At 41.0% G+C, this 22,876-nt stretch overlaps 1 pseudogene; it reads right to left on the bottom strand.

Moving 5' to 3' along the window:
- Positions 1–3,331: 3,331 nt before the first annotated feature.
- On the bottom strand, positions 3,332–4,585 carry LOC114701978 (annotated as a pseudogene).
- Positions 4,586–22,876: the final 18,291 nt, after the last annotated feature.

Below are 22,876 nucleotides of genomic sequence, written 5' to 3'. Positions count from 1 at the left end.
TTAACATCAAGAAAATGAGAAACAAAAATCACCTCCACTAATATGGATTTGAATCCCATCAATAAAGTTTATCTGAGATAGATCCAGTCTTACAGGCTACTTGAGTGGGGAAATTTCAAATGTGATCATTAAGAGAATGTAAGAGAATGCCTAGTTTTGGCAAACAGACTCCAGGAACACATCAGAACAATTATCCACCATAATCAAGTAGGATTCATCCCAGGGATGCAAGGGTGGTTCAACATACAAAAGTCCATCAATGTAACACACCATATAACCAAACTCAAAGAAAAAAACCACATGATCATCTCACTAGATGCAGAAAAGGCATTTGACAAAATCCAACACCCCTTCATGATAAAAGTCTTGGAGCGATCAGGAATACAGGGAACATACCTAAACATAATAAAGGCAATTTACAGCAAGCTACCAGCCAACATCAAATTAAATGGAGAGAAACTCAAAGCAATTCCACTAAAATCAGGAAGGAGGCAAGGCTGTCCACTCTACCCATACTTATTCAATATAGTACTTGAAGTTCTAGCCAGAGCAATAAGACAACATAAGGAGATTAAGGGGATACAAATTGGAAAGGAAGAAGTCAAGCTTTCCCTATTTGCAGATGACATGACAGTATACATAAGTGACCCCAAAGATTCCACCCAGGAACTGATAAAGCTTATAAACACCTTCAGCAACATAGCAGGATACAAGATCAACTCAAAAAAATCAGTAGTCCTCCTATATACAATGGACAAAGAAGCTGAGAAGGCAATCAGAGATACATTACCCTTTACAATAGCCACAAATGACATAAAATACCTTGGGGTAACACTAACCAAGCAAGTGAAGGACCTATATGATAAGAACTTTAAGTCCCTGAAAAAAGAAATCGAAGAAGGTGTCAGAAAATGGAAAGACCTCCCATGCTCATGGATAGGCAGGACCAACATAGTAAAAATGGCAATTTTACCAAAAGCAATCTACAGATTCAATGCAATCCTCATCAAAATACCAACACAATTCTTCACAGACCTGGAAAGAATAATACTCAACTTCATATGGAAAAACAAAAAACCCAGGATAGCCAAAAGAATCCTGTACAATAAAACCACCTCTGGAGGCATCACGATCCCTGACTTCAAGCTCTACTATAGAGCTACAGTAATAAAAAAAAAAAAGCTTGGTATTGGCATAAAAACCAGCATGTGGACCAATGGAATCGAATTGAAGACCCTGACATTAACCCGCACACCTATGAACATATAATTTTTGACAAAGAAGCCAAAAGTGTACAATGGAAAAAAGAAAGCATCTTCAACCAATGGTGCTGGCATAACTGAATATCAACGTGTAGAAGGCTGCAAATAGATCCATATCTGTCACCATGCACAAAACTTAAGTCCAAGTGGATCAAGGACATAAATCCAGCTACTCTGAACCTGCTAGAAGAGAAAGTACGAATTAGTCTTGAACACATTGGCATCAGAGATCACTTCCTAAATATAAGACCAGTAGCACAGACACTGAGAGAAACAATCAATCAATGGGACCTCTTGAAACTGAGAAGCTTTTGTAGAGCAAAGGATACGGTCAACAAGGCAAAGCGACAGCCTACAGAATGGGAAAAGATCCTCACCAACCCCACATCTGACAGAAGACTGATATCCAAAATATATAAGGAACTCAAGAAATTAGGCATCAAAATGACCAACAGTCCAATTAAGAAATGGGCTACAGAACTAAACAGAGAATTCTCAACAGAGGAAACTCAAATGGCTGAAAGACATTTAAGGAATTGCTCAACATCCCTAATCATCAGGGAAATGCAAATAAAAGCAACTCTGAGATACCACCTTATGCCCGTCAGAATGGCTAAGATCAAAAACACTGAAGACAGCTTATGCTGGAGAGGATGTGGAACTAGGGGAACTCTCCTCCACTGCTGGTAGGAATGCAAGCTTGTATAACCACTTTGGAAATCAATATCAATTGGGAATCAATCTCCCCCGAGATCCAGCTATACTACTCTTGGGCATATACCCAAGAAATGCTCAATCATACCACAAGAGCACTTGCTCAGCTATGTTCATATCAGCATTGTTTGTAATAGCCAAAACCTGGAAACAACCTAGATGCCCTTCAACTGAAGAATGGATAAATAAATTATGGCACATATACACAATGGAATACTACTCAGCAGAGAAAAATAATGACATCATGAGGTTTGCAGGCAAATAGATGGATCTAGAAAAAATCATCCTGAGTGAGGTAACCCAGACTCAGAAAGACAAATATGGTATGTACTCACTCATAGGAGGATACTAGATGTGGAACAAGGATGACTAGACTGCTACTCACATCACCAGTGAGGCTACCTGGAAAACAGGACCCCAAGAAAGACACGAGGATCGCCCAATGACGGAGAAATGGCTGAGATCTTCATGAACAACCTGGACATGAGTGGGAGCAATGAAGGGTGAGGGTCTAGGGAAAGAGAGCGGGAGATCCCAGCTGGATCAAGAACAGAGAGGGAGAACAAGGAATAGGAGACCATGGTAAATGAAGACCACATGAGAAAAGGAAGAAACAAAGTGCTAAAGAGGCCCACAGAAATTCACAAAGATACCCCCACAAAAGACTGCTGGCAATGGTCGAAAGACAGCCGGGACTGACCTACTCTGCTGATGGAATGGCCAAACACCCTAATAGTGTGCCAGAAACCCCATCCAAGGACTGAGGAATCTGGATGCAGACATCCATGGCTTGGCCCCGAGTGGAGTGCCAGGAGTCTAATTAGTGAGAAAGAGGAGGGTTTATATGAGCAAGAATTGTTGAAACCAAGGTTGGATAAAGCACAGGGACAAATAGTCAAACGAATGGAAACACATGAACTATGAACCAAAGGCTGAGGGGTGCCCAACTGGATCAGGCCCTCTGAATAGGTGAGACAGTTGATTGGCTTGGTCTGTTTGGGAGGCATCTAGGCAGTGGTACCAGATCCTGGGCTCATTGCATGAGTTAGCTATTTGAAACCTGGGACTTATGCAGGGATGCTTGGCTCAATCTGGGAGGAGGGGACTGGACCTGCCTGGACTGAGTCTACCAGGTCAATCTCAGTCCTCAGGGGCGACCTTGATCTGGAGGAGGTGGGAATGGGAGGTGGGCTGGGGGGAAGGGGAGGAGGTCAGGAAGGGGGAGAACAAGGGATTCTGTGGCTGTTATGTAGAATTGAATGGTATTGTAAAATAAAATTAAATTAAATTTTAAAAAAAGAGAGAATGCCTAGTTTCGGATACTAGAAACACACACAATGAGAAAGAAAAACACACTCACAGATTTGTGAGTGCTTAGCTGTTACCCAATACCTCATAGCCAATGAACTGTCTCTTACAACTAAGACAGAAAGATGCAGCGATTCAAATATATTCAGTATTTAAGATTATAGTCAAATATGGATCTGCTTGTCAAGTCCTGATTTCCAAGCATTCCCATGTAGGTGAGGCAGAACTGTCCCAGCCATCTGCCAGATGCACTTCATATCTGCGCAGGATGGCTCTGGAGGCAGGTTAGCATCTCTGTGGTAGGTCTGCCTTCAAAGCAGATCTGATACACCGCTGTGAACAATGGAGAGTTGTGTAGAAGCTTCTTAAGGAAGCAGTACGCTAAGGCAGAGGTCTTGAGTCCTTGAAGCTTCTGCCCATTCAGCACCTCCTTCTCTAATTTTCCAATAGTCTTCCCGGTCCTGGTGAAGGTGGCCACCTTGTACTCACTGCCTCTGTAACAGGTAGCGATGAGGTCAGCCAAGCCACAGCTTACCAGGAAGGTGGCTGTGGACACCTGGCCCTTGCAGAAGATCCTGGTGAAAGCAATCATTTCTATAAGGCCAAGGCAGATGATGGCAGCCTTACTGTTGTTCCCACAGTGGAGACTATCACAGAAGGTGGTTCCCATAGCAACAATGTTTTCCAGTGCTCCACAGAGTTCCACAGTGTCAACAGCATCCACCACAGTGATGCAAAAGTTGGGGGTCTCTAGCAGCTCTTTGAAGAGAAGGCCATTCTGAATGACTTTGCTGCCGATGGTTGTCTCACAAAACTTCCCAGCAGCCACCTTGCTAGCTTTATTAGCCCCCATCAGCAAGCTGACATCCATCACCGTCTTCTCTCTAATGATGTCGGAGATGAGCTGCAGCCCTCTTGGGCCCTCGTCTATGCCCTTGATGTGTGTAATGCCCAAAGCCTTCTTGGGCACCCTGCCAATAATCTCATTACAGATTTTTGTGAATGAACTAGTGTGAGGTGGTGAACACCAGCAGATCTGCATCCTGCACTGCCTCATTGATTTTTGGGACGTCAACCACATTTTCTGGCAGCTTGTGTCCTGGAAGGTATTTGACGTTTTTGTGGTCATGATTTATGATGTCGGTCTGCTCCCTTCCGTTCACTGCTTCTTCAAAGACTCACATCTTGACTGTGGAGGCGAACTCCTGCTGGTTCTTGACATTTGTCCCAATTATTTTTGCAATGGCTGATCCCCAGTTCCCGGAGCCTATGATGCACACTTTCAGGGGTGCAGCAGCCATGCCCAAGCCAGAACTACAATACACACCCTAAAGGTTTTCAAAATTTGGAATACTCAACAATCTACATATTTTAGATATTAATCCCTCTCGGATGTGCAGTTGGCAAATATCTTCCCTCATTAGGAAAACTGCATACACACTTTCAGAAGAAGAAACTTGGACCTTCTCTCTCACACATGCAGAAACTAACAAAAAGTGCTCCATGCGCTTAAATTGAAAACCCTGAAAATGCTATCAGAAAGCATAGAGGAGAGCCTTTATGGCACTAGCACAGGCAGTATATTTTGCATAAAACTTTAAAAAGCACAGTGCAGGCAAGTGGCGTTACATAAAACCATGAAGACGGTCATGGGAGCAGCTCCTTTATAAATGTAGGGCACAGTCTGTGCAGTTTCTGACAGCAATTTGACAATCAATGTAACATGGGAGTGTGTGCCCAGGACACCACTCCAGTCTCCTTTCTTTCCTTCCTTTCTTCCTCTTTTTATTCCTTCCTTCTTTCCTTCTATTCCTTCTTTCTATCTTCCTTCCTTCTTTCTTTCCTTCCTTCCTTCCTTCCTTCCTTCCTTCCTTCCTTCCTTCCTTCCTTTCTCTTTCATGAAGTTGCTTTGTAGCCCAATGTAGCCTCAAACTTAAACTCTCTCCATCTCCTTGCCCTAAACACTGGAGTTCTAAGTGTGCAGCATGCCCATTTCCAGTTCATTCTAAAGAAAGATTATCATCTTATGTCCAGAATTGGGTCCTGGGTAAAGAGCTCTATCAACACTTCCTGATTATCAGATACTTTTCATTCCTGTGCAGAATTATGAGTCAATTGCAGTCTCTGTTTTCTCTCTAAAGATGTATCTGTTCTTCCTTCACTCTTACCTGTCTACCACATGAACAAGATTAATTCTTAAGTCTTTAAGGCAAATGTAGTGAAAGAGGCAGTACCAGCAGTATAAGGCTGATGGAACTTAGGTGTGGTGGTATTGTGTTCCCCAAAATATTGTGCATGCTAATAAACTTATCTGGGGTCAGATAACAGAAAAGTCACAATATTAAACATAGAGGATAGGCAGTGGTAGCACACGCCTTTAATCCTAGCATTCGAGAGGCAGAAATCCATGTGTCCAAGGATACAGACAGGTATGGTGACTCATCACGCCTTTAATCCCAGAAAGCAAGCCTTTAATCCCAGGGAGTGGTGGTAGAAAGCAGAAAGGTATATAAGGCCTGAGGACCAGAAACTAGAAACATTTGACTGGTTAAGCTTTCAGGCTTCTAGCATCACAGTTCAGCTGAGAGCCATTGGGATGAGGACACAGAAGCTTCCAGTCTGAGGAAACAAGACCAGCTGAGAAGTTGGCCAGGTGAGGTTAGCTGTAGCTTGTTCTGTTTCTCTGATCTTCCAGTGTTCACCCCAATAACTGGCCCCAGGTTTGTCTTATTAATAAGAACTTTTTAAGATTCATACTACACTTAGGTGTTTTTCATTAAAAAAAAAAAAAAAAAAAAAAAAAACTTGATGGCATATTGCATGCCCCATTCGGAGATAAGGACTGCACATTAAAGAAGAATAGAAAGGTCAGCTGCAGGGGAGATCTTAATTGTTTGTCCTCTAAACCATCTCTCACCATGACTTATTGCCAAGTGCAAAGAAAGAAGAGACTAGGCCATAATAAGTAAGAGTAAGCATTCCCATTAAGATGTTAAGAACCCCAAGGCAGAACTCTGTCTCCTAGTCATGTGCATACAAGAAGTTTGAGAGAAATCCTGTTGGCATTTTTTGAACTCAAAGTTGGTGATATCAGTAGCAGCCGAATTTTGCCTTCTGCATTCAGGCAGCCCTGGGTTGGCAGGGAAAGGTCTGTTTCTTGAGCTATGGCTCTGTCTCATTGAGCACATAGTTGGATCCCTGTTGTTTTCTGTTAGTGTAAAGAAGAAACACACATAGAATGGAATTTTCTTATTGCTTTGTCCTGTTTTTTACCCTCTCATCTTCAATTTGCAATTACAAAATGTGAATTAATTCCAAATTCTAGTACTTTTGTTTCACAATTGTATGTTGCAAATTTTTAGTTTAGAACTAAAATATGGATGATTATGAGAGAAATTAGGTAATTAAGAGTGTGTTTAGTTTTTGCATTATGAACTGGTTTTATTCCAAAGGTTCATTTGTATGTAGGCTGCCAACCATGGCCCAAGCAGTGAACAGATGCTAATTGCTGGGTGGCTTCCAGTTTGAAATGGCACCTGGCATGCCAGCAGCTCTGAACATAGCACTGTCCTTCCGTCCTCATGCTGCCTACGAAGGCACTGAATGGGGCAGATGCTCATTTCTCCTGAAAATGACTTGAATCTTGGAAGTCTCTTAGTAATTTTAAATCTAATTTAACATACTCCAGTAAAAATGCTGGAGATTAGACAAAATACTATCAGGTGTGCCTTAGAGATGGAGAAGCCCAACTAAATAGAACTAAGCCACTTACAGTCAGAATGAACCTTTGGACATGAGCTGGGAGCTTTGCTGCCACCCTGCCCTCAGCTGTTGAAGATGAGAAAACAGTATCAGGAAAATGGGTGGGAGTTTACGAAAAATACATCCCAGAGATAATTTGTTCCATTTACCTCTCGGTGGAGAGAATCAAGAAAACACCAGAATTGGTTTTCAACATGCTATATTGTAACCCCACACTAAGTATAAATATCATTTGGAATACTCAACAAGCTACAAAAAATATTTGCTAAATATGAGTAAGATATCTCAAGGAAAAAGCAGACTGGGGAAAAAATGAATGGGAAGAAAACAAGATTGTGAGAAAGAAAGAGGAAGGGAGAGGGGGACAGAGGGGAGGGGGGACGGAGGGAGGGAGAGAGAGAACCCAGGCATGACAGAGGCACTAGTGCAGTCAACGTTTAAAGCAGATAGGGGCAGAAGTGATAAGAATGTGGGAAATCACATCAGGATAGAAGAGTGGGGGGGGGGAGCATGAAGACAGAAGAGTTGAGGCGCTGAAAAGCTAGTTTAGCAGTCAGGAGCACGTACTGGTCTTGCAGAGGACCCAGGTTTGGTTCCAGCACCCACAGTGGGCAGCACAACTGCCTATGATTTCAACTCTGATGCTTTCTTCTGGTTAACTGCTTTACCTGAAAAGAAAAGAAAAACAATAAATTTAGCAGCCAGTGACGGAGGATTTGGGAGACGAGATTTCCTTACACAAAGACCTAAATACACAGATGGGAAGGGGCCGCCAAGCATGATTGATCAGCAAGTCACAAACAGATTTACCTGCAGACACATCCTAGCAAGAACATGAATTTCAAGCATGGGGGGAAATATTCTACAAACGTTAAGGTGGAAGGAAAAATATTTTCTTCCTCTAGGAACAAAAAGAAGGCTAGCTTCCTTTTAGAGTATAATACTTCTTTAATAGGACATTGATCCACAAAATACAAGTTAAATCATGCTAAGGAAAATAAACTATAATTAAAATCTCATTTACTTAGTCTTTCATCACATTAAATGTAACTCCATATGGAAGCAAATACTTAACCTCACCTTTACTATACAAAACCTACTTTTCCTGCTTTAATATTATGACGTTTGCAGGTGATTTAAAAATATCCCTCATGACTTCTCATGGTGCTGCATATTAACGTACCTGACTTAATTAAAATTTCTTCCTCACTTGTCTGTATTTCAAAGGTGACTTGCTTATGTCCTTTTACTGAGTCAATATAATTTTGGCTATCTCTGTGCAGAATCTAAAAGAAAATGTCTCTCTTACAGGTTCCCTAGGGACCTTTAACCAAGGGGTCCCAGTAAATTCAGAGACTATTAGCATTTCCTGATGTTTACTAAGTCTCTCCCTGTGGCTGTGATCTTTATGAGGAGCCTATCGAAGATTGTGTGCCAGCTTGCTTCTCTTAACACCTAATCTTGCCCAAACTGCATTAAAGAACAAACACTTTTTTTTTCCTTATTATCAAATTCTACAAACTCATTTTTCTTTTGGTTGTTGTTGTTGTTATTTTCTCTGTCTTCCTTTTTAATTGGTAGGTCATACTTTAACTGTATTTGGTTGATTTCTCAAAGAAGAGATTGTATTGCATTTGACTACTGAGAGAGCCCATAGTCCCGGTGGGTCCTGGTTTCCACTATATACACTCTGATTTTTCAGGCAAGAGAGTACTGTGTGCAAATGAGTCCCAGTGTGTTCTGTTCAGAGCCAGGGCTAACCTTCTCTTGCGTCAACACTCTGCAGTGAGGGGAAAATAATTAGCTGCACAGCATATATCTTTAAAGTTTTGATAAAAGACCGTGAAGGGCAAAGTGAAGCAGAGGAGTGGGGGAAGGATTTTTTTTTTTATTAAACCTAGCAGGGAGGATGGTAAAGATACTCATTTCCATAGATAAACAAACCAGCCAAAGGAAAAGAACATCTGCTGGGAAGGGCTCCCCCAACGTGTAGCAGATGTGTTTCAACAACAAAGCATATCCTAAAAGCATTTCAGGATTTAATTATTCAACTGTTTCAGTGAGCATAGGAGTGAGGGATGGGCCGAGGCAGCAAATTGTAAATTTACTGAGTCTAGAAATTAAATTCCAAATGTAGCTTAAGATTTTACATGCCAAAGCATCAGTCACAACATATTCTGACTGATTTTTTATACACTCTACCCCACACTGCCTTTGTTCAGTCCATCTCACATGTACGGTGGCTCCTGGCCCAGACCATCCTCTTCCTCCCACGCCACTCACAATGCTCACATCTCCACTTACATTTCTATAATGACCTTCCATCTCATCTCATAGCCTTCAGATTTTCTCTGTGCTAAATTACTGTCCAGCTTCAAGGGAACTGACACCTTTTTAACCTTCTGCAGGAACTCCTGCACATACACACACACACACACACACACACACACACACCTCACAGAGCATATACACACACAAATAAAAATAGAATAAATCTTTAAAAATAGGTTCAAAATTCATCATCAGATCTGTAAATTAGTAGGGGAAAGGGAGGTTGCATGAAAGCTTAAAGAATAATTAGTCCAAAGCAAAGTAGCATAAGGTAAAGAGGGCTGGAATAAAATAAACTGTTAGCAACAGAAGGTGTCTACAAATTAGCTCAGGAGTTCAGATGGGAAGGGCTATCTCTGAGTGACACACAATATATATAGCCAGAGTCAAGCTTTCCCAGGAATAATCCAGGTTCTACAAGGTTTGTTATCTGAGAAACCAGCTGAGCAAGCACAAAGTATTTCATTACAATGACCCCAAGCAGCTAGAAGGATGTGTCCTGGGCTCCTCTTCGTCATCATTCATGGCTACTGTGTAAAAGTCCAATACGTTTTGGTGAAGAATCCCTCCTTCCAGCTCCTGCTCTGTGCTTCCCTCCTTAGTACATGTTTGCATTCCCCAGTATCTCCCACCTTTATGGTTTTGGATGTCTTCCGTCTTCACGATTCCCTATAACTTTTTAACTGTAGAGTAAATTCCTCCCAAACTTAAAAAAAAACAACTCACATGTCTTTTCCTCTCTGATGCCTTTCCTGCTCACAGCTACTAAAAATGTTTTCAGGAATGGTCTCTTTCATGAACTTTCATTAGGCCTGCCACTATGGATTTAACAGCTACTATTCATTTTAAAATTCTGTCTTTAAATAGAACATAAACTTTATAAAGCCTTAATGTCCTCAGCATGTGTGTGTTATACAGATGAATGGTGTAGTAAATTTTATAAAGCCTACACTCACCAAGTTGAGTATCATGGAGGTGTTGTGGCAGGGGAGGTTTGTGGGAATATATAAGGACATATATTATCCCATATCTTACATGTGTCACAACAGAAATAGTAAGTGCAGACTAGCGTTTTCTGTCCCCATTATTTCATTTATGTCTGTGAATTAATGTTATGTCATTATGGTGCTTTTTACTGCAAGTGTCAAAATACTTACCTAATTTAAGCAAGACACCCAAATGTCTATCTGTCTGTCTGTCTGTCTCTCTCTCACACACACATACACACATACACACACACACACACACACACACACACCAGTAAAACTAAATATATATAAATACACATTTATTTATTTACTTACTATTTTTTATGTTTTCAGACATCTTCTAGAACTCCTGGATGACAATCTCAGCTTGCTGACTTGTGATTTTTAACAAGTAGCTGGATGATATTCAGCAGATGTGTTCAGCACAAGTTGTCCTGATAGTCACAAAAGAATAACATAGTCCTGAAGGACAGTACACACAGTATGTCCTGATCAATTGAATTGTCCCTTGAATGGAATTTGAGTGATCAATTTTTCAGTTAGCAAGCAAGTGTGCTGGCCCAGTGCACCACAGAGCCAGCAACATAGTTATGACTTTAGTTGTAATAGGAAAGTCTTCTCTCTGTGACATTTGCTAGGTTAGTACCCACGGGTTGATACACAGGCCTACCATCAAGTTCTATGATTTCTCATTAAAACTATGAATTTATGGGCATGTGCATAAAAGTGTGAATGTGTGTGCATTTGTGCATGCATGTGTGTCTGAGCACGAGTGTTCAGGGAGCAAACCCTGCAAAGCTTTATAACTCCTCAAAGATACTTGAAAAGCATCGTGCTTGGAGGTCTCAAAGCTCCTGCATCCACCTGTGAGAAACACGGAATTGGAAGTGTGCTTTGTGTCTATGGAAAACCTTCCTGGCTTTAGAAGCAGGTCTGAAAGGCAAAAGCTCCCAACAGCAATAGGAATTTTTCAACATTAATGGAAACTTCGCCTTCCCAGGTGCCTAGTGCTTCCAGCAGGATTAATTGTTTACTATTCACAAAGGACTTTGAAGATGAAAAGATCCCCATAAAGGCTGAAAATGAACACTTGCTTTATTTGCTTTTCCCAACCTGCAGTTGAATCCACAGGGCCACTGTATCTTTGATGCAGCTCCAAGATTATAATCATGATGACCACCCTTGGAGCTGCAAGTGGAGAGCAAGCAGCGATCAGGGGTGGGCGGTTCGGGGCATGACTTTGCCTCAGCTCTAATTTTAGTAGTAGTCCCAAGAAGTTCTTTGGTATCAGAGTCCCAACACTCAACTGCCTGCTGTGTGGCCTCAGGCAGGCTGATTTAGCCTCTCTGAGATCCACTTGCTCAGCTGAGAGATGAGATCATTATAAATATCTAGACATTGTCCTTTAAGGTGACTTATAGGATTTAGGTAGTTCCTGGCACATCGCTGATATTTGTCCAAGTATAACATTGCTACTGTTGCCAAGTTATTGAGAAATGTGAATAAATAAGGCCTCCACTTTTTGATGCTGCAGAAGTCAACATAGATTGATCCAATTTAATTTTTAAAATTTCTTATATTTTGAATTTAAAAATAATTGCATTATTTTCCCATTTCCTGTTTTCCCTCCAAAACCTTCCATATACCCCTTCATGCTCTCTTTTAAACTCATGTCCTATTTTTTATTAGTTGCATACATGTATGTAATACATTTGTTAAAATATACATGCATAAATATATAAAAAACAACCTGTTCATATGTTACTTGTCAGTATATTTTCAGGGTAGACCATGTGGTATTAGATAACCAACTGGTATACGTTCCTCTGGGGAAGACTATTTCTGCTATCAGCATTGCTTACTTGTCTGTAGTTCTTTCTGTAAGGCTGAGGCTTTGTGGTATTTTTCCCATCCACATTAGAATGGATGGGATTTTTTTGTTTATTTATTTATTTATTTATTTATTTATTTATTTATTTATTTATTGTACTTCTTCAGCTCATGTTTAGGTAGTCATGTTTATAAGATTTTATGGGCGTAGCTTCTGACCTTCCTGGAAGACACAATCTCATATCAAATTCTCTGTCTAACTCGCAGTTACACTGTGTCCACTCTCTCTTGCACAGTGAACCATGAACCTTAGGTTTGGGCCTTGTTTGATAGATGTATCCCTGAGGACCAGTGTGGTTTTCCGTAATGGTCTCTTGTCTCTTGCAAAGAGAAGTTTCCTTGGTGAGTAATGAGAGCTATGCTCTTCTGCGGGTATAATGACAAATATGTAGAATATAGTTGGAATTGTGCTGACTTCGTACGGCTGTTGTAGGTTCTCCTCTAAGATCTGTAACTTCACTAGCCCTGGGTAGTTAGCCATGTTTCCAATACCAGGCATGGTTTCCCTCTTGTTGAGCAGGTCTTAAATCCAATTAGAGAGTTGTTGGTTGCCACTAAGGTATGTGTTCCTCTACTGCACCCTTAGGGTTATCTTGCCATGCTGGTTATTTTTGCAGTTCATAAGCAACATAGCTGAGTAGGACTGCTGGTTTCTCCCCTCCTTTTGGAAGCATAGTACCTCCTGGTACCATGAAAGCTGGTCCTCAGGGAGGAGGATTTCAGGTCAGTTTCAGATCAGGGACCTCTGGGCCCTGCATCTGAAGTTTGTGATGTCTTCAGCAATAGAGACTTACCTTCCACCTCTGGGGGGCAACCAAGGACAACAACAAGAGCCTCTAATGTTCTGAGAGTCATTTGGACAATGCTGCCCAACAACTAATTTATATTTAGAAAAACACAAAGCAGCAGACAAGAAGCAAACAGACAAGCAGACATCATTGCTATTTCTAGTGTGTGTATATTGGCAGTAGGGTAGCAAAGGACTCCAATAGTGACTCAACAGGAAATAATCCAGCAATCTTTTTTTACACAATTGTTTTACTTTTTCCTCCAGTGTATTTTTCTATTTACTCTTCAACTATTTCATACATATTATATATTAACCTTATCCTCCCGTTTTCCTCTCCTAGCTCCTTCCTCCTTCTACTGAACCCCCTTTTCTTACTAGTAAATTTCCCTCTTACCTTCATGCCTTTGTTTGTGGCCCACTGGATTTAATCAGGGTCACCTTCATGAGCATGGGTGAGGGTTATTTAGTTGGGCAAGGGCAACTTACCAGTGGCTACAAGTTCCCCTTCCATTGGCAACCATTAAATGTCCATCACTCTTCAGGGAGGTGTGTGTTCTCTGAGTCCATCCTCTAGTCATGATGGAATGCTGATGGATCTTGTGAAGGTTTTGTCCAGGGAGTCGTTGCTGCTGTGAGTTTAGGGTGTATCACACATGTCATGTCCAGAGGACAGTTTGTAGAGTATTTCTTCCCATCCTCTGGCTTTCTTCCCCATCTTCAGTGTTGCCCCTTAGAGAGGGGTGGTATAGAGGTTTCCTTTAAGGCTGAGCACTCAGTAGTCACTTACTCTTAAACTTTGACCTGTTGTGTGTCTCTGTACCAGCCATCACTCACTGCAAACAGAAGTTTCTCTGCTCAAGGTTGAGAACAGCACTACTGTATGTGTATAAACATAATCATTCAGGAGTTAGTTTGACATAGTGTCAATAGAAAACAATCAACAATAGTAGGTTCCCCTTAGGGCCTATGCCCTCCCTGGCCATGGGCTTTGGGTCGGCATTAGAGGAGCAAACATGAATTCTTCTTGTGGACCCTGCCTAAATTCCAATCAGAAAACAGCTGCTCACCCACACAAAAGTTGTACTGGCAAGTTTTTAGGTCAACTTGACACAGGCTAGGATCATTTTAGAAGAAAATCTCAACTGAGAAATTGCTCTCACCAGATTGGGTCATAGGCAAGTCTGTAGAACATATTCTCAATCACTGATGGGTGTGGGAGGGCTCTGTCCATTGTGAGTAAGGCCACTCCTGAGCTGGGGGTCCTGGGATCCATAAGAAAGTAAGTTGAGGAAAAAAAAAAACATGAGGAGCAAATCCATAATCATTACTCTCCCATGGCTTCTGCATCAGTTCCTGCCTCTGGATCCCTGCCCTGACTTCTCTGTGTGAAGGACTACAAGACATAAGATGAAATAAACCTTTTCCTCCACAAGTTGCTTTTGGTCATGGTGCTTCATCACAGTAATAAAAATTCTAACTAAGACAGTAGCCCTGCCACTGTTGCCTCACTGGATACATCTTGCTTTGCCTTCTATGTTGGAAGTGTAACTGACAGGGTTCCCAGAAAGCTAAGACTATCAATGACCTTTCTCCCCCAGCAGCCTGCATAGCATTTTCAAACATCGTTATACCTAGCCAGCAGAGTTCCTCCAGGATTTTAACTAGTTTCTTTAATCTGGTTTGCCTCTTTGCTCCTACTCACAACTTGGCTTCCATTGTCCATGTTTCCACCTTGTTTCTTAAAGTTGAGAAACCAAGTATCTATAAATTCTATGAAAGTGAAATTGGAAATGCATACATGTTTTGATTCCAAGGTCTGAGAAGAAAAAGGGAAGAGATACAGGTTTTAAGCCCAGTCCTGTCTCCATGTCTTTCAGAAACTGGAGTTAAACTCGATCATCCCCATTTTCCAATCAGGAACACTCCTGGGAATGAAGTGGACACAGGCAGAGAGGGGCTGGAGCACCACAGCATTACTGTTTCCAGTTCTGCTGGGCTCTAGTTCAGGGGATCATGGTTGAACATCACTGCTCAGTCCTAGCTGAAGGTCCTTGGAGATTTACAGCTGTTTCCAAGATAAACAAGGGGCTAATGGTCCTGCCTGGAATCCTGCCTCTAGCACCAACCCCATGAGACCTGTGAATGTGTCCCTGTGTGGGTATTAAATAGTCAACCCATGAAGAACATAAAAGAAAATCTAGTCCATTTCTCAAGCACCAGTCCATACTAGACTGGTTTGTTGGGGAACTGTGGGATCTTAAAACTTTTGATGCCACAATATGGTACCTAGAAGGTTCATCTGAAGTTCTGAAAATCGAGTTTATAAAATCCTAAAATGACTTAACATGATCTGAATCAGACTTGGAAAAAAGTTTCAGAAACACAATAATTGGGGTGATGGAGGTTCCCAACCAGGAACAATGTTAATGAGTAACTCACAGAAAGAAAGACCTGTCAATGTTGGCAGTCCAGGAGAAAAGAGATTTCAATTAGGTTGCAATGGACCTGAGTTTGAATATTACCTTTAACATTAATTAGCTCTGTGATGTTAGAAAATTCAATTAAACTTTGCTGGCCCTGAGTCTTAGTGTTGTTTGGTTGTTGTTGTGTTTTCTTTTTGTTTTTTAATCTATAAATTGAGGCAGCAAAAAGTTCGATCAGGAGAACTTACTAAATCTTCACATATTTCAAAGTTTTGCTAGTGTCTTCTCTCCTTGGAAGGATGTAGCTAACTCTGCACAATCCAGCTACCATGCAAAGGTATAGAAAGAAGAGAACACTGAGACAAACTATGTCAGAAACCAACATGATGTCACTTAGACCTTGGCATTCTTGTCTCCAAAACTGTGAGAACTACTACAGACTCTGTTTACTGACAGAGTCTGGGGGAGGGATGGCCATTGTCTTGTTGAGTACTCACTGATGAACCTACTAGGCTTCTGCAGATAATGCCAAACCTGTGGTCATACAGATGACCTGGTATCTTGGTTATAAAGCCAAGTGAAAAGATTGAAATGTGAGAAAGGGACTTGTAGAAAGGACGAAGGAAGGAAAGAGGGATAATGAGGATTGGAGGGAGTTAAAAGAGGGCAGAATGGTGAGAGGAATCAGAATGTGCTACATATATGTGTAAGACTGTCAAAGAACAATTTTAATTTATATATATATATTCTATACTTAGCCCTTGTTCTTTTCCTGTTGGGCATAATAGCAGTACCTTTAGCTGATGAATTTATCTCAAAGATCCAAGGTCCAACATTTTTGCTGCAAGATGAACTTTGAGACCAAAACACTGGGCTTCACACATGATCATATGTTATGATCTCTTTGCATACCAATTATAACTACAAACATTTGTTTGGTGTTTAGTATATCATGAGGGCCATTTGTTGTACCTTCACTGAAGCATTTAACAACTAGCCAAACCAACACGAAGTCCATTTTTCCCTCTAAAGAACATGGCTGCCAGAGTTGAATACTACTCATTCAGGAGGTTCATAGTTCACTGTTCTTGCGTTAACCAGGCTTGCTGACTTCAATGTAGAAATGACATCAAAACTGCAACAAAGATTAATGTGGTAAGAAAGGCAGCACTAAAGAGAATAACAACATACCTAAAAGAACTCTGCTGCTTCAAGATCTTCATGTAATAAAAAAAGATTCCTACCTAAAGTGATGCTAGGGTGAACCTAGCAGGTGGTTGAAGCCTTCAGTAGTGTTAACATTTACACTAATTTTATTTCCACAAGAAGTGCAGATTTTAAATATCATGAACTTAGATCTCATCTCATGCTATCTTACATGCTAGCCTTAAAGTGCAATGCTCACCCAAAGTGAATGGCCCTATAATGCCCTCCCAGTGAAGCTATTGGGATGCAGCACCCCTGTGACTTCTTGGTGTACCTTTTCTATCTGTAGCTATATGCTCAATGTTCTTGTTCCTGTAAAAAGGAAAATACAGAAGTGAATTCAAATGTGTTAAATATTATGACATTACCCACTTTCCAATTGGATGGAAGAATGATGGACATTAAATTCATCCTGCCCACTCTAATATGAAAGAGGTAAATAGGGGGATCCATGCAGTGTAGCCAACAAGTGATAGATTTCTGATACCCTGAGACATGATAGCCCCACTGTTAGGATTCTCACTTATATTTCTATGTCTGTGCTTATTCCAGTGTGTATTCATGTATAAGGGACAGATAGGACAGACGCAGAGATGTGGAGGATCAAATATTGAACAGTACTAATTTCTTTAAAAACCCTTTGTTTGTTTGTTTGTTTGTTTGTTTGTTTGTTTTGTTTTGTTCTGTAACAGGGCCCCACTATGTAGGTCCAACCAACAGTTCTCTTGTCTTAGCTTCCCGAGTTCTGGCATTACAAGCATGCACCCTCATACTCAGGACTAAGAACACCCTTGATAAATACTGGAGGACAATCTTCTGTTGCTATGGTAAAATGCCCAAGATGAACAACCAATTTATTTTGGCTTATGATTCAGTCTACAGCAAGCATCTCCACTGCTTTGGGCCTGCATCACAACTTTAAAAGCTTGTGGCAGGAGTCTACTTGTCTGCTGGAGCCAAGACACAGAATGACAATGAGAGGAAGGGTCAGGAAAGATGAATCTTTCCAAGGTCTGACTTAGTGTCATACTTCAACTACCTCATACAATATCCCACCAAGCTATGAAATCAACTAATTAATCCAAATTAGCCCCCTTATGATCGAATCATGTCTTGATAACCTCAATGTCTGGGGACCACGCATTTGACACATGGGATGGCTCGCATCCAAGCAATAATAGTGGTATTCTAGTTTCATTGCAATTACTGTGATAAAAATATCCTGAAAAGAAATGCAACTGATAAGGGAAATGGATTTATTTGTTTTACAGTTGCAGGTTACAGTCCATCTTAGAAAAGTCGATGCAGAAACTTTAGGCAGCTGCTTATATCACATCCAACCACACAGAGAATAAATGTTTGGATAGTCACCAGCTTTCTTCCTATGCTCAGCTCGATGGTTACTTGCTTATGCAGATCAGAATTCTTTGCCTAGAGTGTGGTGCCACTCATAGTGGGCTGGCTCTTCCTACACCGATTAACTTAATAAAACAATTCCCCTCAGACATGCTGACAGGCTAACCTCATGGAGACAAGATTCTCATCCTAGGTGATTCTAGGTTGTGTCAAATTAACAAATAAATCTAACTGTCACAGCACAGTAATAATAGATTGAGATGTTACCTCTTTCAAACCCCACACAGTAAGTTACATAATCTTTCTCAACACAGCTGCTCTGTAGAAAACTTTCAGCGATGTCTCGTACTAATCCTGCCATTCAACTTGAGTAGTTTCCTTACAGAGATCACCCTTCTTCCTAAAACCAACATGTCACAATTTCAAATTTTTCTAATTATATTAAGTTCTGTTGTTGAATTAAAACATTCTTTCTATTCATTTCTACCCATTGTTTTTAATTTCAATATCTGGCCAAAATATCTGTTCACATTGTTGTATAATCTAAAATGGTTTCCATGTTCCCACTGGAAATACCTGTATTCCATTCAAACTGTTTATAAGTTTTATTCAAGAATGAATTCTTTCATGACACAATTTTGAACTGACTACTCTATTTGGAACTGCAAACAGATGAGTTGGAAAGAAAACTCTCCTTGTTTATACATAGGTCTCTAACATGAACAGTAATTACAGACATGATGTAGTGTTTGCTGAGACAGGGGAAACTCATGGTGTTATCAAAGCTGAAAGGAGAATAAAATCCATAACTCTGCAGAAGAGGCTTCCAAGGAGGCTTTTCAGATAAAATGAAGACTGGCTTGACCCCCATGAGAATAAGCGGGAAGGAGCCTGCAGAGGGTGGACACAGAGGAAATGTGAAAAAGTAAGTTGCAAGCAGACAAGTCAATCAATAAGGGAACAGAATATCCAGAGGTAAACATCAACAGCATATAGATGTTGGGGGTGGGGACATATAGAACACAGAAGTGCCTGTACAGTGAATCAAAAAGTGTAAAGGGGCATGAGAACCCAGGGACTTTGAAGACATGTGATGATTTTTGACATCATTGCAGGGACTTAGGGACAAACTGCAGCCAGACATAAGTGTGATAAAAGCACATTTACATTTTGGAAAGGCCATACTGCTGCATGTAGATAATGAATGGGTTGCCAGGTTGAGACAATGAGCCCCGTCGGGGGAAGGAGCATTATCACTTGAACACTGAAGCCATCTGAGGTGGGCTGAGCAGGATGGTGGCACAGCATTTAATTCCCAACATTATATTCACCTTTATCTCAGTAAATTCAGTTTGGGGAAGTTCCTCTAATAGTAAAATAGCCCAGTTAAAAATAAATCTTAAATCCAATTGTAGCATGACCACTGCAGATTAGAGATGAGTTATTCCCTTCCTTGCTTTGTACACTACAGAAAACGATCCTATTTTTTTTGGCAGCTCTATCACATTGTTTATTAAAATTATGATTGTAGTACACTAAAATACTTGAATCCTTTCTATGCTAGACAAATGACTTTGACAATTTGCTGCTTATTTAGGTTAGCATGATACACATATTTTTAGATTTTTATCATTACATTAATCCATTCTCTGTAGCTTATAACACAATACTTCAAACTGAGTAAGTTTGCCAAAATGAGACTTGGAATGATTCACAGCTACGGAGATTCAAAGCCAGGGATCTGTATCTGGTGATGATCTTCTTGCCGGCAGAGTCCCAAGTAGTGCCCAGCACCTACCACACACTGAGAAAGAAAAGCTATGCTTGTTGAGATTGTCTGAGCTTTCTCTCTCTTCTTATAAAGCTTCCACATTCAACCATGTGAGTTCTACCTGATGATGATCTCTAACTCTCAGCAGCTGCCAGAGGTGACCAACCACCACAGTCAGATGAAGTTTCAATCCTATGAGTACTTCACAACAAGCATTAAGTGACAAAATGAGTTTCAGGGGGTGAAAACCAGATGCAAACTGTAGCAATCTAGAATTTCAGATTGCATGGGATTTTTAGATTTCAGCTCTAATATTCAGGTGGTAGCTCAGAGTCTTTTTTGAAAGGATGATTGTGGAGGTTAATATTGATTGTCATACTGACAGGATCTAGACTCTTCACATAGATAAACCTTTGGATAAGCCTGTGGAGGATTATCTTGCTTAGGTTAACCTCTGGGCTAGCCTGTGAGAGATTGAGTTGATTAGGTGAATGGAGGTGGGAAGACTCACCTTAAGTGGGTAGTGTCATTCTCTGGGCTTGGATCCTGGAAAGAATTCAAAAGAGAAATGTAACTAAATCAGCAGCACTTCCCTGATGTCTCTTGACTGGGGCTGGGTGTGACTAGTTCAGACTCACGCCACTACAACTGTGCTGCCATGACAGACAGAAGCTTCAAAGTGTGAGCCGAAATCGATGCTTCCTTCCTCAGGGTATTTTATCCTAGCAACAGGAAAAGTAATTAAGATAGCTGTGGTCTTTAAATCATACAGACCTTGGTTATAATAGTCAGCTAGCTACTTAGCAGTTTGACCCCAGGGGGTTTAATCTTCCTCATTTTAGCTGTTGTTTATGTCACTGAAGGTTAGGTTTACCATGTTATTATGCATATGTATAATGCCGTTGAGAGGATTAATGTAAAGAATGCATACAAAAAGCTTTCCACATAGTTATCAGAGGCTAATCATTCAGCGGTTGCCTCTGGTGTTCATGTCAGCCTATGTGATACTTTGTGATGCAGGCTCTATGATCTGCACACCCTATTTGTCCTTTGCCATCTTACCTCCTGTGAGGTTTTTGTCATCAAGGGCACTAGAAGTGTTCTGGTAGATTGGATCAGAAAAAAATGGTTCTTTTTCATTCCTGTTTATATCTGTCCCCCAAGCAATGGGTTTTGATCCAAGGAGTGGCTGACAAGTTTAGTAGAAGCAGCTGGTCCAACTTTGGCTTTCTCATGCTCTCACCATCCAGTTGCCAGAAACAGCACAAATGAGCAGTGGCTCCTCCTCGGAAGGTGAGTCCCAGTTCATAAACCTTTATCCAGACTCCAAAGACCCACCCATACTGGTGAAATTATTAAGGCCCCTCCAAGTAGTTAAAAGGGAGGTTTATTTTGTGGGGTAACTTACAAGTGAAGGGATTGGTTAAAGGTTCTGGAAAAGGTGTAGTACAGTCCGGTGGTGTTCTCTGGAGAACTCTGGTCGGTCTACCTCCAGCGTCCAGGATCCAGGAACCAAGAGAGCCGTCACATCCAGATCTTGGGTCTTCAGGGTCCTCTCTTGGCCCGCCTTGTAGGCATGACAGTTACTGAAGCCTCAATGGGGATTGGAACTTCCAGATCAAAGCTGGAATGGCTGCCCACTACTCACCCACATTCTGGTAGGACCTCTCCACAGAGGCTTGGTGCCTAATGCCTTCTACTTCTAGATCCTAAAGACCCCCTGACCTTCCTTCTATGCCCATACCCACAAGCATGAAGGAAGTGTTGATTGGACTAAGTGGGTTATTTTTTTTTTTAAGAACTTTTCTTGTCTGGTACTCTCTCCAAGAGCCAAAGACCATATATAAAAAAATCTTAATACCAGACATGAGAAGCCCTCATTTGAGTTGTTGGACAGGGTTGGATGTATTGCCAAAACATACATCCTATTGCTATTGTCCTTGGTTACCCCCACAGAAGTGGAAGGTAAGTTCCTAATACAGAACTCACCATGAACTTCAGAAACTGGACCAGAGACCCCTGAGCTGGAACTGGAGGTTCCCTCCCTGAGGACTAGCTTTCATAATACCAAAGGTACCATAAAAGCTTCCAAAGGAAAAATGCAATCAGCAGTCCTACCCAGCTATGATACCACAACACTGAACAGCATGGTACACTAACTTTAAGGGTACAGTAGTGACACACACACACTTGGTAACCAACAGCTCTTAATTGGACTTAATATCTGCCCTACAGGAGGGAAACAATGTCTGGTACTGAAAACCTAGCTCACTACTCATTGCTAAAGAAGTCATAGTTATTGGGGGAGAATTTATAACTAATTTTCTAGACTAGTATAACCCCTACCCATAATTTATAAACATTGTCCTTATACCCACAGATTAGTGTAGTAACTACCCCTTCTCAAGGAAACTTATCTTTGCAAAAGACAGAGACTACGACAGAAAAAAAAAAAACCAACCAGAATGCAGAGTTATAGAGCTTAGTCCCATTGGATACATCTACAAAACACTCCTGTACCTAATGCTTAGGGAACATTTCAGAAGAGGGGGTGGAGAGATTGTAAAAGATAGAGGATCGGGGAGTTTGTTGTGAGACTGTGTCTTCAAGAAGCTACACCCACAAAGTCTCATCAGCATGACAGCCCAAATGGACACTAAACAAGGATGATACCAATGGACATGCCGAAATGGAGGGGGGAAAGTCATGAAGCCTCAACCCTACAAAAAGAACTATAGGCCACTGATTAAATCTGTGAATAATTAGCTGCCCAGTGCCATATGATCAGCCCTGAAAACACACATATAAGGAGCATTATACAGACTGAACAGGTACTATTTAGGAAATTTGCATATATGTATCTGCATACAATGACAATTGATGGAAAAGGGGGCCATGGGTTTACATGAGAGTAAGGAGAATTATATGCAAAGGTTTGGAGGGAATAAAGGGGAAAGAAAAATTACTGAAATTAATTATATTCCAGTCTGGAGGGCACCACGTGAGGAAGAGAAATGACTATAATCAAACTGTATTATATAAATATCTGAAATATTCAGAGTCAGCCTGTAGAA

The sequence above is a fragment of the Peromyscus leucopus genome, chromosome 16_21 (genome assembly GCF_004664715.2).
Source record: "Peromyscus leucopus breed LL Stock chromosome 16_21, UCI_PerLeu_2.1, whole genome shotgun sequence".
NCBI classification, from domain to species: domain Eukaryota; kingdom Metazoa; phylum Chordata; class Mammalia; order Rodentia; family Cricetidae; genus Peromyscus; species Peromyscus leucopus.
This window is presented reverse-complemented; position numbering and strand designations above follow the sequence as displayed.